This window comes from Triticum aestivum, chromosome 6A (assembly GCF_018294505.1).
Source record: "Triticum aestivum cultivar Chinese Spring chromosome 6A, IWGSC CS RefSeq v2.1, whole genome shotgun sequence".
Lineage (NCBI taxonomy): Eukaryota > Viridiplantae > Streptophyta > Magnoliopsida > Poales > Poaceae > Triticum > Triticum aestivum.
Window position 1 is genome coordinate 621,956,666 of NC_057809.1, and position 14,434 is coordinate 621,971,099.

Genomic DNA, 14,434 nt, shown 5'->3' on the forward strand with positions numbered 1-14,434 from the left:
ATATCTTGCATATGCATCCCGCATCGCATCCCGCATAGCATATCATCTTTGCATCATATTGTTTGATCCTTGCATGTGGTTGATTGTGTCCTTGTTGCTTGTTTGTCTTGTTTGGGTAGAGCCGGGAGACGAGTTCGCTAACGAGGAGCCCATTGAGTTTGTTTTCGAGGATCCAGTCAACTCTGACAACTGTGCAGGCAAGATGATCATACCCTCGAAATCACTACTATCTTTGCTATGCTAGATTGCTCGCTCTTTTGCTATGCCAATGCTACGATGCCTACCACTTGCTTTCAAGCCTCCCAAATTGCCATGTCAAACCTCTAACCCACCATGTCCTAGCAAACCGTTGATTGGCTATGTTACCGCTTTGCTCAGCCCCTCTTATAGCGTTGCTAGTTGCAGGTGAAGATTGGAGGCCGTTCCTTGTTGGAACATTTATTTACTTGTTGGGATATCATTATATTATCTTGTTATCTTAATGCATCTATATACTTGGTAAAGGGTGGAAGGCTCGGCCTCTCGCCTAGTGTTTTGTTCCACTCTAGCCGCCCTAGTTTCCGTCATATCGGTGTTATGTTCCCGGATTTTGCGTTCCTTACGCGGTTGGGCTATAATGGGAACCCCTTGATAGTTCGTCTTGATTAAAGCTTTTCCAGCAATGCCCAACCTTGGTTTTACCATTTGCCACCTAGCCTCTTTTCCCTTGGGTTTCCGGAGCCCGAGGGTCATCTTATTTTAAACCCCCCGGGCCAGTGCTCCTCTGAGTGTTGGTCCAAACTGTCAGCCGCCGGTGGCTACCAGGGGCAACTCTGGGCTGGCCTACCGGAAGTTTGGACAATCTGAGTGTGCTCTGAGAAAGAGATATGTGCAGCTCCTATCGGGATTTGTCGGCACATTCGGGCGGTGTTGCTGGTCTTGTTTTAACCTGTCGAAGTGTCTTGAAGAACCGAGATACCGAGTCTGATCGGAACGTCTTGGGAGGAGGTCTATTCCTTCGTTGAACGTGAGAGCTTGTCATGGGCTAAGTTGGGACTCACCTGCAGAGATTTGAACTTTCGAAAGCCGTGCCCGCGGTTATGGGCAGATGGGAATTTTTAATGTCCGGTTGTATATAACTTGAACCTTAACTTAACTAAAATGAATCAACTGAGTGTGTTACCGTGATGGCCTCTTCTCGGCGGAGCCCGGGAAGTGGACACGGAGTTGGAGTTATGCTTGCGCAGGTTGTTCTCTAGTTTCTCGCTCGCGCTTTGCCTCCTCTTCTCGCTCTCTTTTGCGAATAAGTTAGCCATCATATTTGCTAGTCGCTTGCTGCAGCTCCACATATATTTACCTTGCCTTACCTATAAGCTTAAATAGTCTTGATCGCGAGGGTGCGAGATTGCTGAGTCCCTGTGGCTCACAGATTACTATTATACCAGATGCAGGGCCTGATGATTCCGCTCCAGGTGACGCGCTCGAGCTCAAGTGGGAGTTCGACGAGGACTCTCAACGATACTATGTTTCCTTTCCTGATGATCAGTAGTGGTGCCCAGTTGGGGGTGATTGGGACCGTGTCGCATGTTGGGTTCTCTTTTATTTTGGCGCCGTAGTCGGGCCATGAGTGTTTGGATAATGTAATGTTATTTATGTACTTGATTGACGTGGCGAGTGTAAGCCAACTATGTTATCTCCCCTTTATTATTTATATTACATGGGATATTGTGAAGATTGCCTAACTTGCGACATATGCCCTCAATGCGATTATGTCTCTAAGTCGTGCCTCGACACGTGGGAGCTATAGTCACATCGAGGGTGTTACATGTACCATCTGTATGATTTTGGAAATTGGAGTCACAACTTTCTTCAGGAAGGCTTCTTCTTCGGCACCATAGGAGGGTCTAACATTTTCACCAGTTGATGGGCTCACATTTCCAGCCAACACACCGTACAATTCAAAAGCCATCTGGAACGGAATAAAAAAACATGATCATCACCTGCCAATAATCATCTCGTCACAAGAGATATGGCAGACTGGCAGTTAATCAGGCAACAAAAACCCTTAACAATCAAGCATTTAAAAACTAGCATGTCCATGAACACAACTACACATTTACTAAAGGGGAACAAGTATGAAAGGGCAATACAACATAAATCGTATGTAAACTTTGCGGGCACAGAAATGTAATGTAATAACCTCAACCTTTCAGCCCATTTAGAGTGGTCTAAAATGCTAAGTGAGCATCAATAGAAGAAAAGGGATCAGGTAAAGATAGGGATCCTGTTAGAACTTTTTTTATCACGCACAATGCAGCTAAATTATCGAAAACTTCCTTTCTTTTTTGACGTAATTATCAAATACGTTCACCTCAGCAGTCTTACTAGTCATGCACGTATAGAAGCCACTCTTTACCTAATGTCATACTCATGTACTTTGTAGGTAAGCTACAGATTGATTCATTAGAAACTGCTGGTTTAATAGACAATTTTGCTTGCTCATGAGTTGAATAATGTTGGCAAGAAAAGTGAACTAGAGTGTGCAAAAGGTATTGGCTTGCCAAACAATTGGCGGTCTTCCAAACAAAGTCCAAATTTTTGTCATGACAACAAAAAATGGTAGGGTACGTACATTTTGGCAACTATCTAGACTTACCAACTATGGCAGTCAACCAACCAACAGAAACAGCCTTGACAATCAAGCAATTATTAACTAGCATGTCCACAATTGCAAAATGGGAACAAGTATGAAGGGGGAATAAAAAATGGTATGTAAAAAAATTCGGCACAGAATATATTCTACTACTAATTTCAACCTTCCACCCATTTACAATGGACTAAACTACTATGTGAGCATCACTAGAAGAAAAGGGATCAAGCAAAGATAGGAACCGCGATAGAACTTTTTTTATTAGTGTTTACAGGATCTCCTTGGGAAGAACTTATATCTATAGTTAGATTGGCATGACAAACAATTGACAGCTATCCAAACAAAGACCAATTTTTTTGGTGATGAACAGAAAAATAGTTAGGGTACATTTTGTCAACTATCCAGACATACCCAAATAGCATAGTAGCCTTTGCATCGTTTTCATTGTAACCAGGAAATAAAATTAGGACCTTGAAATCATTTACGAGTTTAAGACCCAGTTTGCTAGCTCAGTAAATAGATCATGTGTTTAATTTGACAAAGAAAAGAATTGAACATACATGATGATAGAGGTAGCAAAGACACTCTGGCATAAACCGCAAGTTAGCCGCCTTGCCCCATATGAGCAGATAAAGGGCCATATAGAGAAGCTTACGCTGTTGTACTTCTGGTTGAATTGTCGGCAGCCTAGCAACACAATGATCAACTAATTAGTGGAGCAAGGGATTAATTAGTGGACCACCCGAGGTTGAACATCATACCATAAGCTGGTTATGCGGCCAAGGTGCTTGCACCATCTCTTGTAGTTCTTGAATAGCTTGTTCAGTGTTGTATCCAACACATGGTCCTCTAACTGAAAATATTGCCAAAAAGGAAATGAGTAAATGATATCATTACACAAGGGTCCATGTGCACAGACATCACACATGTGTATGTTAGAAAAGGTGGTATACCTTTGGGTGTTGTTCATGTTTGGGTGGTATACCTTTGTTCATGTTTGGGTGTTGTTCATATGTATGCTGGCAATCAGGAGTATGAGATGTTCTCTTTGATTGGACACATTATCTTTCTGCGGAGTTATTGTTGAAGTAAGAGAGCATGTATCAGAGCTCACAAACAAATGTTAGACATGAATATGATTGATATGAAAGAAAAGGGTAAAGAATCGCCGCATTGTGAATTGTGATAACCTGAAACCCAAACATTGCGTGAAGCCAGTCAAGAAGATCTGCATCTTCTTTCTTTTCATGGTCGTTAGGCCATGGTAGACCCCTGGTGTCACGAAGGGCGTGATAAGCGGCATGGATCTGCATGTAACAATGAAAAAGCAGTATAAGCCATACTGTAATCATCATCTTGCCAAAGCATGTATGATAAGCTCATGCTGAACCCGGGAAGGAAATCGGGATGGATGTGAACCTTGGGACATCGCATGATAGAACTATCAGGATCGACGTGGTTGTGTGTTTTGGGAATCTGCAACAGTCGCAGCAGGGAGGTGAAACCAACACTTCTTTAGATAACATCAATCAGTAATAGCAGTGGCTTCTTTTTGTGAGGAATGAAAGGCTGCAATGTTGGCTACCGTCTGATTAACTGCCTTGAGGACCTCAAACAACACAACTGCAGTCTGGTAAGCCTTTGTGAGCTGATCACTGAGCAAATGAGTCAGCACAGCACTCAGAAGCTAGCACTAGGAAAGAGAGATGGGTCACTTTGTCTCACCGTTCAGCTTTATCTGCAGCATTCTGGAGCGCCTGGATGTACATCTTGTAGTATTGCTGGTAGAGATTCTTTATTTCGACAACATCGCTCTGTTCAACCCTTCCCTTCAAGGTGGGGTCGTTTTCCTGAGGAAGGAAGCACATGCATTGCATGGAAAGTAAAGCTCTTAATACGGTATACTCCCTCTGTTTCTAAATACAAGTCTATTTTAGACATTTCAAATGGACTACAATATACGGATGTATATAGACATATTTTAGAGTGTAGATTCACTCATTTTGCTTTGTATGTAGTTACCTATTGAAATCTGTAGAAAGACTTATATTTAGGAACAGAGGGAGTATATATGTTGCATGTTGTGCAACTAGTTTTGCTGCTGGATTAGAAACATACTATTGCATACGCCTATGATTTTGAAGCTATAATAAGTACTCCCTCCGTTTCAAAATAGATGACCCAATTTTATACTAAAGTTAATACAAAATTGAGTCATCTATTTTGGAACGGAGGGAGTAGTACTCCCTTCATTCCCAAATATTTGTCTTTTTAAAGATTTTAATAAATGACTACATACAAAGCAAAATGAGTGAATCTACGCTTTAAAATATGTCTATATACATCCGTATATTGTAGTCCATTTGAAATGTGTAGAAAAACAAATATTTGGGAACAGGGGACTAGAACGCAGCGCGGAAAGGAGCCGAAATGGAATGTAATCAAGTAGGCTGCATGTACCCTTTCGAGCCTCTGCAGGAGCGCAATCTTGAACTGCTGGACACCACGGCCATTGGAGAGCGGGTCGAGGCGATGCGCCTTCTCGAATCCGCCATGGAATCGACCTAGCACGCACGCAAGTGACATACTCAGTAAATTCTGTTGGTGAGACAAGAATAATGGTACTGTAGCACTCTGTAGTGCGGGTAGAGAGGGGATTATGGCCACTCGGAATTAATTAACAGTAATCCATGGACAGTGACACTACTACTATCACCACCACCACCACACCACTACTACTACTTTTCGTACATGAGGAAGAATATAAAACAGTACACATGTACTCCCTCTGTAAACTAATATAAGAGCGTTTAGATAATTAAAATAGTGTTCTATGTTAGAGCTATATTAAGTGATGTCTTTTGGCCTTTTGCATTCTAGTCTCTTAGCATCCTCTTGTAGTCTTTTGACATCCTCATGTATGTGTATATATGTTGGCATTAGCCTCCCAATAATACAAGTTGCTTTCATAACATGGTATTAGAGCTTTAGATTTTTTTCCGCACGCACAACTCGTGCTGCTTCCGGTCCAATCTTCTGCACGGCCGCCTTCGCTCTCTTTTCTGCTGGCCCCTGATTTTGCTTTTGCCTTTGTCCATCTCCAGCTACAGGCGCTTCACGTCCATGCTAGCTAGCTGATCCATCGCTGTGTTGGATTCTATATCGGATTTCGTGCCGATCGATTGAGCCGATGGCCGCTTGTTTCCTCCAAGATCGCCGCCGGCCATTTGTCTTCCTTCGCGGCTGCCGGCCGCCGGCCTCGTCAGCGGTGCTGTTGCCTTCCGCGGCTGCCGGTCGCCGGCCTCGTCGTTGCTGCTGTTGTTTCGTGTCCGGACATCTACAACTCCAGGTCGCGGCTCTGTCACTGCAGACCGGCCCGTCGCTGCAGCCTGCTCCTCTGCTGCAGGCCAATCCATCCGCCCCAGATCGAGCCGCCTGTCGGTTCATCTCTCGATCGAGCAGAGGCAGCAGCTATCGAAGGTCAACCGCTCCGTCCCCGCCCGGCCGCCGGCCTCGTCTGCATCACTGTTGTCTTCTTCGGCGCCACCGGTCGCCGCCCCATCTGCGCCGTTGCTACCGGCCGCCGGCCCCGTTCGCAACGCTGCTGTCTTCCGCGGCTGCCTGCAGGGCGCTCGCGTGGTCACGTGAGTGGCTGCTGTTGTTTTTTGTCCGGGTGTCTACTGCTCCAGATCGCGACTCTGTCAAACTGATTTGGTCCTGGTTCGGCTGGCTTTTCGTCTGATTGATCTGTTGCTGGTTCTGGCCGCTCTCATTTTGGCCAGTTGAGTCTTGGGTGACATTTGCTATTCTCAAAAAAAAACAGAGAAAAGCATCATGTCTTTGGCGTCATCTGGCTATGTTGCCATCCCGCGCTGCCCAGTGATATTTGATGGGGCTAATTATGCTGAGTTCGTTGCCTTTATGCGCATTCACATGTGTGGTATTCGTCTCTGGGGTCTTCTTTCCGGTGAGGTCCCCTATCCTCCACGCCCAGTGCCTCCTGTGGCTCCTACCCCACCGCCGACGCCACCGGCTATTGGCGCAGATGCTTCTGATGCTGATAGGGCTGCAGCCAGGGTTGCTGCTGATGATGCGAATGCCGCTTATGACCAGGAGGTCTTGGATTATTCAAATGCTTTTTCTGTTTATTGTGACGATCTGGCTGCTTACACTCAGTGGTGTGATGATGATGCTCGTGCTGCGACTGTTCTCACTTCCAGTGTTTTGCCTCAGTTTGCTTCTGAGTTTATAGGCCTCGGTACTGTCTTTGAGATGTGGACTCATTTTCGTCAGCGCTATCAGCCCCCTGGTAATGCTCTCTACTTGTCTGTGGTCCGTCAGGAGCATGCTCTTCAGCAGGGAGACTCCACTATTGATGAGTTCTACACTCAGAGTTCTGCTATCTGGCGCCAGCTTGACTCCCTTCGCACTATTGTTTGTGGCACTTGCCCGTGTTGCCAGACTGTGAGGTTAGACTTGGAGTTTCAGCGCGTCTATGAGTTCTTGTCACGGCTCCGTGGGGAGTTTGAGCCTCGACATGCTCAGTTGTTTGCTCGTGGTCGGGTTCCTATTTCTGAGGTGCTTTCTGAGCTTCGTGCTGAGGAGACTCGCCTCCGTGGTGTTGGTTTGCTTCAGGTTCCCTCTGTGCTTGCTGCTTGAGGTGCTACTCCACCAGTGTCTTCTCGCTCCAGTGCTCCGCCGTTACTGCCCATTCCTCCGGGTAGTGAAGGCCGCTCTTGTTCTCGTACTCACTGTGACTACTGCAACAGGGATGGTCACCCCGAGTCTGACTGCTTCAAGAAGAAGCGTGATATGCGTAATAGGGAGCGCAATTCTTCTTCTGGGACTCGTGCTTCTTCCTCGATGTCGTCTACTATCTCCTTGACTGAGCAAGATATTGTGAAGCTCAAGCGTCTACTTGCTGCTTCAGGTTCTTCGACAGGTACTACAGGCTCTGTGACTGGTGCTTCTAGTGCTGAGCGACCACTATCTACACAGTCAGGTACATCCTCATGGGTTCTGGATTCTGGAGCTTCATTTCATATGTCCTCCGATTCTTCTATCTTGTCCTCTCGTAGATCTCTCGATTTTCCAATTAATGTTCTTACTGCTGATGGTACTCCTCTTCGTGTTGCGAGCTGAGGCACTCTTGCTACTTCTTCCATTTATGTTCCAGATGTTTCTCATGTGCCTCGCCTTACCATGAACCTATTTTCTGCGGGTCAGCTTACTGATTCTGGTTGTCATGTCATTCTTGACGTTGATTCTTGCACTATCCAGGATCGTCACACGAAGGCTCTGGTTGGGGCTGGCCCGCGCCGCTGTGATTCTCAGGGGCTTTGGGAGTTGGACTGGCTTAATGTTCCTTCCGCTACCACCACACTCGCCAGTCCATCTGCCTTCACCGCTTCAACTACCAGCTCCTTCTAGCAATGGCATCATCGACTTGGTCACCTTTGTGGTTCTCGACTATCGTCTTTAGTTCGTCGTGGTCTTCTGGGGCCTGTCTCAGGAGATGTCTCCTTACAATGCCAGGGTTGTAGGCTTGGTAAACAAGTTCATTTACCTTATTCTACTAGTGAGTCAGTGTCGCAGCGCCCTTTTGATTTAGTACATTCAGATGTGTGGGGTCTGACTCCCTTCTCTTCCAAAGGGGGCCATCGCTACTATATTATTTTTATAGATGATTTCTCTCGCTACACTTGGCTTTACTTCATGTCTTGTCGTAGCGAAGTTCTCTCTATTTATAAGCGTTTTGCCGCCATGGTCCACACTCAGTTCTCTACACCTATTCGTGTGTTTCGTGCTATTCTGCTGGTGAGTATATCTCCAAAATTTTGCGTGGTTTTCTTGCCGAGCAGGGTACTCTTGCTCAATTCTCATGTCCCGGCGCTCACGCTCAGAATGGCGTGGCTGAGCGCAAGCATCGTTACCTTCTTGAGACAGCTCATGCAATGATGATTGCCGCCTCTCTTACGCCTCATTTCTGGGTTGAAGCTGTCTCCACTGCCACATATCTCATAAACATTCAACCCTCATCTGCTCTACAGGGAGGTATTCCTCTAGAGCATCTTTCTGATTATTCTCCTGATTATTCTGCTCTTCGGTTGTTTGGTTGTGTTTGTTATGTTCTCCTTGTCCCCTGAGAACGCACCAAACTAACTGCTCAGTCTGTTGAGTGTGTTTTTCTAGGCTACAGTGATGAACATAAGGGTTATCGGTGTTGGGATCCTGTCGGTCGACGGATGCGTATTTCTAGGGATGTGACTTTTGATGAGTCTCATCCATTCTACCCACGACCATCCTCTTCGACCTTTTCAGTAGAGGATATATCTTTTCTCACGTTTCCTGATACACCTTCCTCTATGCCTCATATTCCTACTCCTCCTTCTTGTCCCACTAGTGCAGATCTGACACCATCTTCTCCTATCGTTTTTTCTTCTTCCTTATTGCATGACACTCCACCTTCATCACCAATGTCTTCTCCATCTCCATCACCTCCGGTGGTTCCCTCTCATCCCACTTTTCCTTTTTATTATACCCATCGTCGACGTGTTATGGATGAATCTACTGACGTGCCATCTACTTCTGGTGCACCGTCTTCCTCGTCCCAGCCGACTTATGGTCTTCGGGCTCGACCTTGCCCTCCTCCTGACCGCTATTCTCCTAGCCGATATGGCCTTTCGGTTGTACTTGAGCCTACCTCTTATCGTGATGCTCTTGTTCATCCTGAATGGCAGTTTGCGATGGCAGAGGAGATTGCCGCACTTGAGCACAACAGCACATGGGATCTGGTTTCTCTTCCTCCCCGTGTTCGTCCCATCACTTGTAAGTGGGTCTATAAGATTAAGACTCGCTTTGATGGTTCTCTTGAGCGTTATAAAGCTCGTCTTGTGGCTCGCGGCTTTCAGCAGGAGCATGGTCATGATTATGATGAGACATTTGCTCCTGTGGCCCATATGACCACTGTCCGCACACTTCTCGCCGTGGCCTCTATTCGCCACTGGTCCGTGTCACAGCTTGATGTTAAAAATGCCTTTCTTAATGGTGAGTTGCATGAGGAGGTTTATATGCAGCCACCACCTGGGTATTCAGTTCCCGATGGCATGGTTTGTCGTCTTCGTCGCTCTCTCTACGGCCTTAAGCAAGCCCCTCGCGCTTAGCTTTCGAGCGTTTTTGCCTCTGTGGTCACTGCTGCTGGTTTTTCACCCAGTGATCACGATCCAGCGTTGTTTGTCCACCTTTCTGCTCATGGTCGCACTCTTCTTCTTCTATATATCGATGACATGATCATCACTGGCGACGATTCTGAGTACATTGCCTTTGTCAAGGCCCGTCTTAATGAGCAGTTCCTTATGTCTGATCTTGGTCCTCTTTGTTACTTTCTTGGGATTGAGGTTTCCTCCACCTCTGCAGGCTTTTTTATTTCCCAAGAAAAGTATATTCAGGGTCTTCTTACTCGTGCGGCTCTTAGTGATGAGCGCACTACTGAGACTCCTATGGAGCTCAATGTTCACCTTCGTGCTTCTGATGGTGAGCCCTTGTCTGATCCGACACGTTATCGTCATCTTGTTGGGAGTCTTGTGTATCTTGTTGTCACTCGTCCGGATATCTCCTATCCTGTCCATATTCTGAGTCAGTTTGTTTCTGCTCCCACTTCAGTTCACTATAGTCACCTTCTTCGCGTTCTACGATATCTTCGTGGCACGATCTCTCGTCGTTTCTTTTTCCTCCGTTCCAGCTCGTTACAGCTCTAGGCCTATTCGGATGCTACGTGGGCTAGTGATCCTACGGATCGCCGTTCACTTTCTGCCTACTGTGTCTTTCTTGGTGGTTCCCTCATTTCCTGGAAGACGAAGAAACAGACTGCAGTTTCTCGTTCGAGTGCAGAGGCCGAGTTGCGAGCTATGGCTCTTCTGACGGCTGAGGTGACTTGGTTACGATGGTTACTGGAGGATTTTGGTGTTCCTGTTACTACACCTACCACCCTCCTGCCAGACAGCACATGTGCTATCAGTATTGCGCGGGACCCCGTGAAGCATGAGCTTACCAAACACATTGGTGTTGATGCTTCTTATGTGCGCGCTGCTGTGCAGGATCATGTTGTTGCTCTTCAGTATGTGCCTTCTGAGTTACAGCTAGCGGACTTCTTCACGAAGGCTCAGACTAGAGCGCAACATGGATTTCATCTCTCCAAACTCAGTGTTGTGGATCCACCATGAGTTTGAGGGGGGATGTTAGAGTTATATTAAGTGATGTCTTTTGGCTTTTTGCATTCTAGTCTCTTGGCATCCTCTTGTAGCCTTTTGGCATCCTCATGTATATGTATATATGTTGGCATTAGCCTCCTAATAATACAAGTTGCTTTCATAATTAACATTCTAAACGCTCTTATATTAGTTTAAGGAAGTAGAGTAGTAAGCAATACAATGGACGCAAGAAAGTAGAGTAGTGGTGGGAGACTGAGTAATAGAATACACAGGTGAATGGAGTAGCAATGGATTAGAGTCGTGAGAAGCAATCTGTAACTAACAAGCAGTGGATGAATGTGTGGGGAGAAGAAGAGGAAGCATACTACTTACATAGGTATGCGACGCGTGGGTTGATGGCCTCGACCTCGTTGGCGACGCGGAGGAAGGGCGCAATCTCGATGAGAGAGGAGGGGACTCACTGACGACCTGGACGATTGAGGAGGATGCCATCCTGCTGTTCCTCACACCTCAGGAGGAAGTAGGAAGGAAATAAGTATGATGGATCGGTCGTGACTCGTGAGTAGGGAATGTGAGTAAGTATATATAGTAATCAGAAAGCTAGCAGTGGAGTGGCGCAGTAGGTACGAGTGTGAAGGAAATGCCGCTTTCACAAAGGAATAAAGTAGTAGCTGCCTTTTCTATTGTTGAATCGTTCCTTGGTAGCTACGCAACAATAGTGGAGTCATGGATAAAGCATATGCATGCATGGGACGGGAGCTGGAAAAAAGATGAAACTGTCTACGCCGAGTTCTTTCTGCCGAGACCCATACTCGACAAAGCGTAGGACGCGTCAAAGACATGCCGTGAGTGGGAAACGGGAGTTAGTACAGTTAGTATTGTGAAGGAAGGGAAGGGAAGCTCGCCATACGTAGCTGCATTTTCTATTACCGAATCCTTTCCTTGGTGGCTACGTAAGAGTAGTGGAGGAGTGATGGATAAAGCATTTGTGTATGTGATGTGTATGCAAAAACATGAAAAAGAGTCGTTGCTGTTCTTCTTTCCTTTCTTTGGGTGCTCATCCTTCGTCGCTTACTAGCTACTACCAGCAGCTACCACATTGCTTGCTTGCTTGTTAAGCAAAACAGTTCAAACACAACAATCATTTTTTGTTAGCTCATAATAAACAAGTTGCACTCAGTCAGGATGAACCATCACAATTACTAGCACACATTCCGATAAGAGAATTGTTACGTGACGAGCACAGGATAACTCCAGGTTTGCTTGCCCATGTTTAAACTAGAGGGTTTTGCTCCTGATCCAGTCCATGCATGTTCAAGGCAAACAGTTTCCCAGCGGTGACCTCCACTCCACCTCAACATCTTTGGATTCATCATGCATAGACATAGACTAGCTTGTTCCTCCTCTCGGCGCGCTCTTATCCTGCATGCATGGTCTGAATCAGCTACTTCCACTTACCAGCAACTCAGCCTTCTCTGTAGGTTGAGTTGAGATTTCCATCTCCTTCTTAGGAGTAACAAGTGAAGGTGGCCTTGGGCGCCATTGGAACTGCAACAGTCATTATTCATTCGGTCAGCCAATAAAGGGCATAGCATTGCCACGGCAGAGCGACAATAACCAATGATCGATGGAGGCCCTTCTACCTACCTGGCAAAACTCTTCCTTTGACGCCTTGTAAATCTGCTTGCCAGTAAAAGACCAAATTCGAATATCGTTTCCCATCTCATGGCCGAGTGATGCAGTTGCAACGAATCTGAAAGGAATCAAGATTAGTTATGTATAGCTCCACACCAAACGTGATTAGCTCACTCACCTTCCAGTGGGATCCCACATGACATCAGTCGCCATAGGATGCTCTCTTGTGCCCATGGTCTCAAGATCATCCACATTGTACAACTCCAACTGGCCATTGAAACCCTTCAGCCCAGCAAGAACGATAAACTTCCCCGCGGGAGACCAGAACAGTGCATCAGCTTGCCTGTCCTTGAGTGTTGTGAGCTTCGACAAACGGCTAACATCGTTGGCTGAGTGCATCGAGTAGAAGCTTATGTCATGCTTAAAGCCATCGCTGTGGATAACAGCAAACCGGCTGCCTCTTTGCTCCCACGCAAAGGCAACTATGTTGTCATGCTTAAAGACACGTGGGTTATGACCTCTCTAGAGGGTCACATACATGCATAGGAGTGTCACTTTGAAATTGCTCAACTAATTAAGGAACATGGGTAGCATAGGAGTGTTACTTCCGCTGGTTCGAAGCAAGCTTGGCAATGAGCTCCTTCAAAATGGAGGGGTAGGTCGTGTATACATGATCCCAACCATTAGTTGTCATTATTGCTTGCAAGCACATCGGAGACTGGACTTGGATAAACTTCAAGCACACCTCCTTCAATTCCTGGCAGTGGTGTTGCTCGGCTAGAGCAAGAGTGGACATCACCGAGAGCACACCCATGTGTTTGGACAACTGCCTCACACAAATGCATTTGAGGCGTTGGACGTCATATTTGTCAGCCACTACAAACAAGTCTCCGAGCCATTGCAGCAACATTCCATCTTCTATTGCTTCCGTTTCTTGTCCTTCTTCCATAAGTTGTGACATTTCATCCTCATCCATGTCGTCATACTCCATCATAGGGAATGAGTCTGTGTAGATAAAGCTAAGCAAGGCCTTGAAAACTTTTGCTTCCATGTCTTCCGTTTGTATGACAGCATTGGGCCAAAGAGTTGCGCCATGAAGACTTTAGATCGGGCTGCAAGCACACATCGATGTGCATCGAATGTCTCATCGTCGACCTCAAACTTCACATCAGTGCCCACCTTGTTGTGAAGGAGATTGTTGAAATGGTGGTGCATGTCAGGTAGGAGCACCTCAGCTCCATGGCCGCTGGCATCCTGGCGGTTGCAGACCATGATGTCACACCGAATGGTGAAACAATCATCCTCCCCTAGATATACTGATCGTTCAAGGGCGTCTCTTCTCATAAACGTGCCGCAGCCCCAATAAGAACCAAATAGAGTTGTTGATCCAAAAATTCTCACGTTTGTTTGTCACGGTTGCTATGTATTACGTGTGTATATATACAGGGCCGGGTAATGTCCTAGACGGACACTAACTAACTTGAACCTACTATTCCTACTCCAATCTCTAACATGGACGTTGCCGCATTAGGTACGGCAACCTGCCAAATTGCACATGCTAATTGTATTTTAGTTTTTTTACAGACTTTAAGCAAAACTTATCTCTAGTAGTAACTTCGTAGATTCAGTCAAAAAATTCCCACCAAAACTTGCCTACATTTGTGTGGAACATGTATCAAATTAATTAACGAAAATGTTATGCATCTGATGGTTGCTGGGAATGATTCCAACGCGACGCAACGACAGTCGTCTGATTGCCCGCACGAATCAGGATGCAGATTTCGTTGACACGTCACCAGATGGGAACCGATTGGTCGGAGCGATGGAGGGCGTGACCTCTTTTCTTCGCGTGCCTTCACTCCTCTTTGACTTGCTCCTGGCGGGGAGAGAGACGATTTCGTTCCCAAATGCCCCCCGGCTTTTATCCATTCCCAGCAACAATTTACACCCGGCGATAGCA

General features: G+C 46.2%; 2 pseudogenes; both read right to left on the reverse strand.

Moving 5' to 3' along the window:
• Positions 1-1,641: 1,641 nt before the first annotated feature.
• On the reverse strand, positions 1,642-12,873 carry LOC123129873 (callose synthase 3-like; annotated as a pseudogene).
• Positions 12,874-12,997: 124 nt separating this feature from the next.
• LOC123129235 (BTB/POZ and MATH domain-containing protein 1-like) lies at positions 12,998-13,833 on the reverse strand (annotated as a pseudogene).
• Between the last annotated feature and the right edge of the window lie 601 nt (positions 13,834-14,434).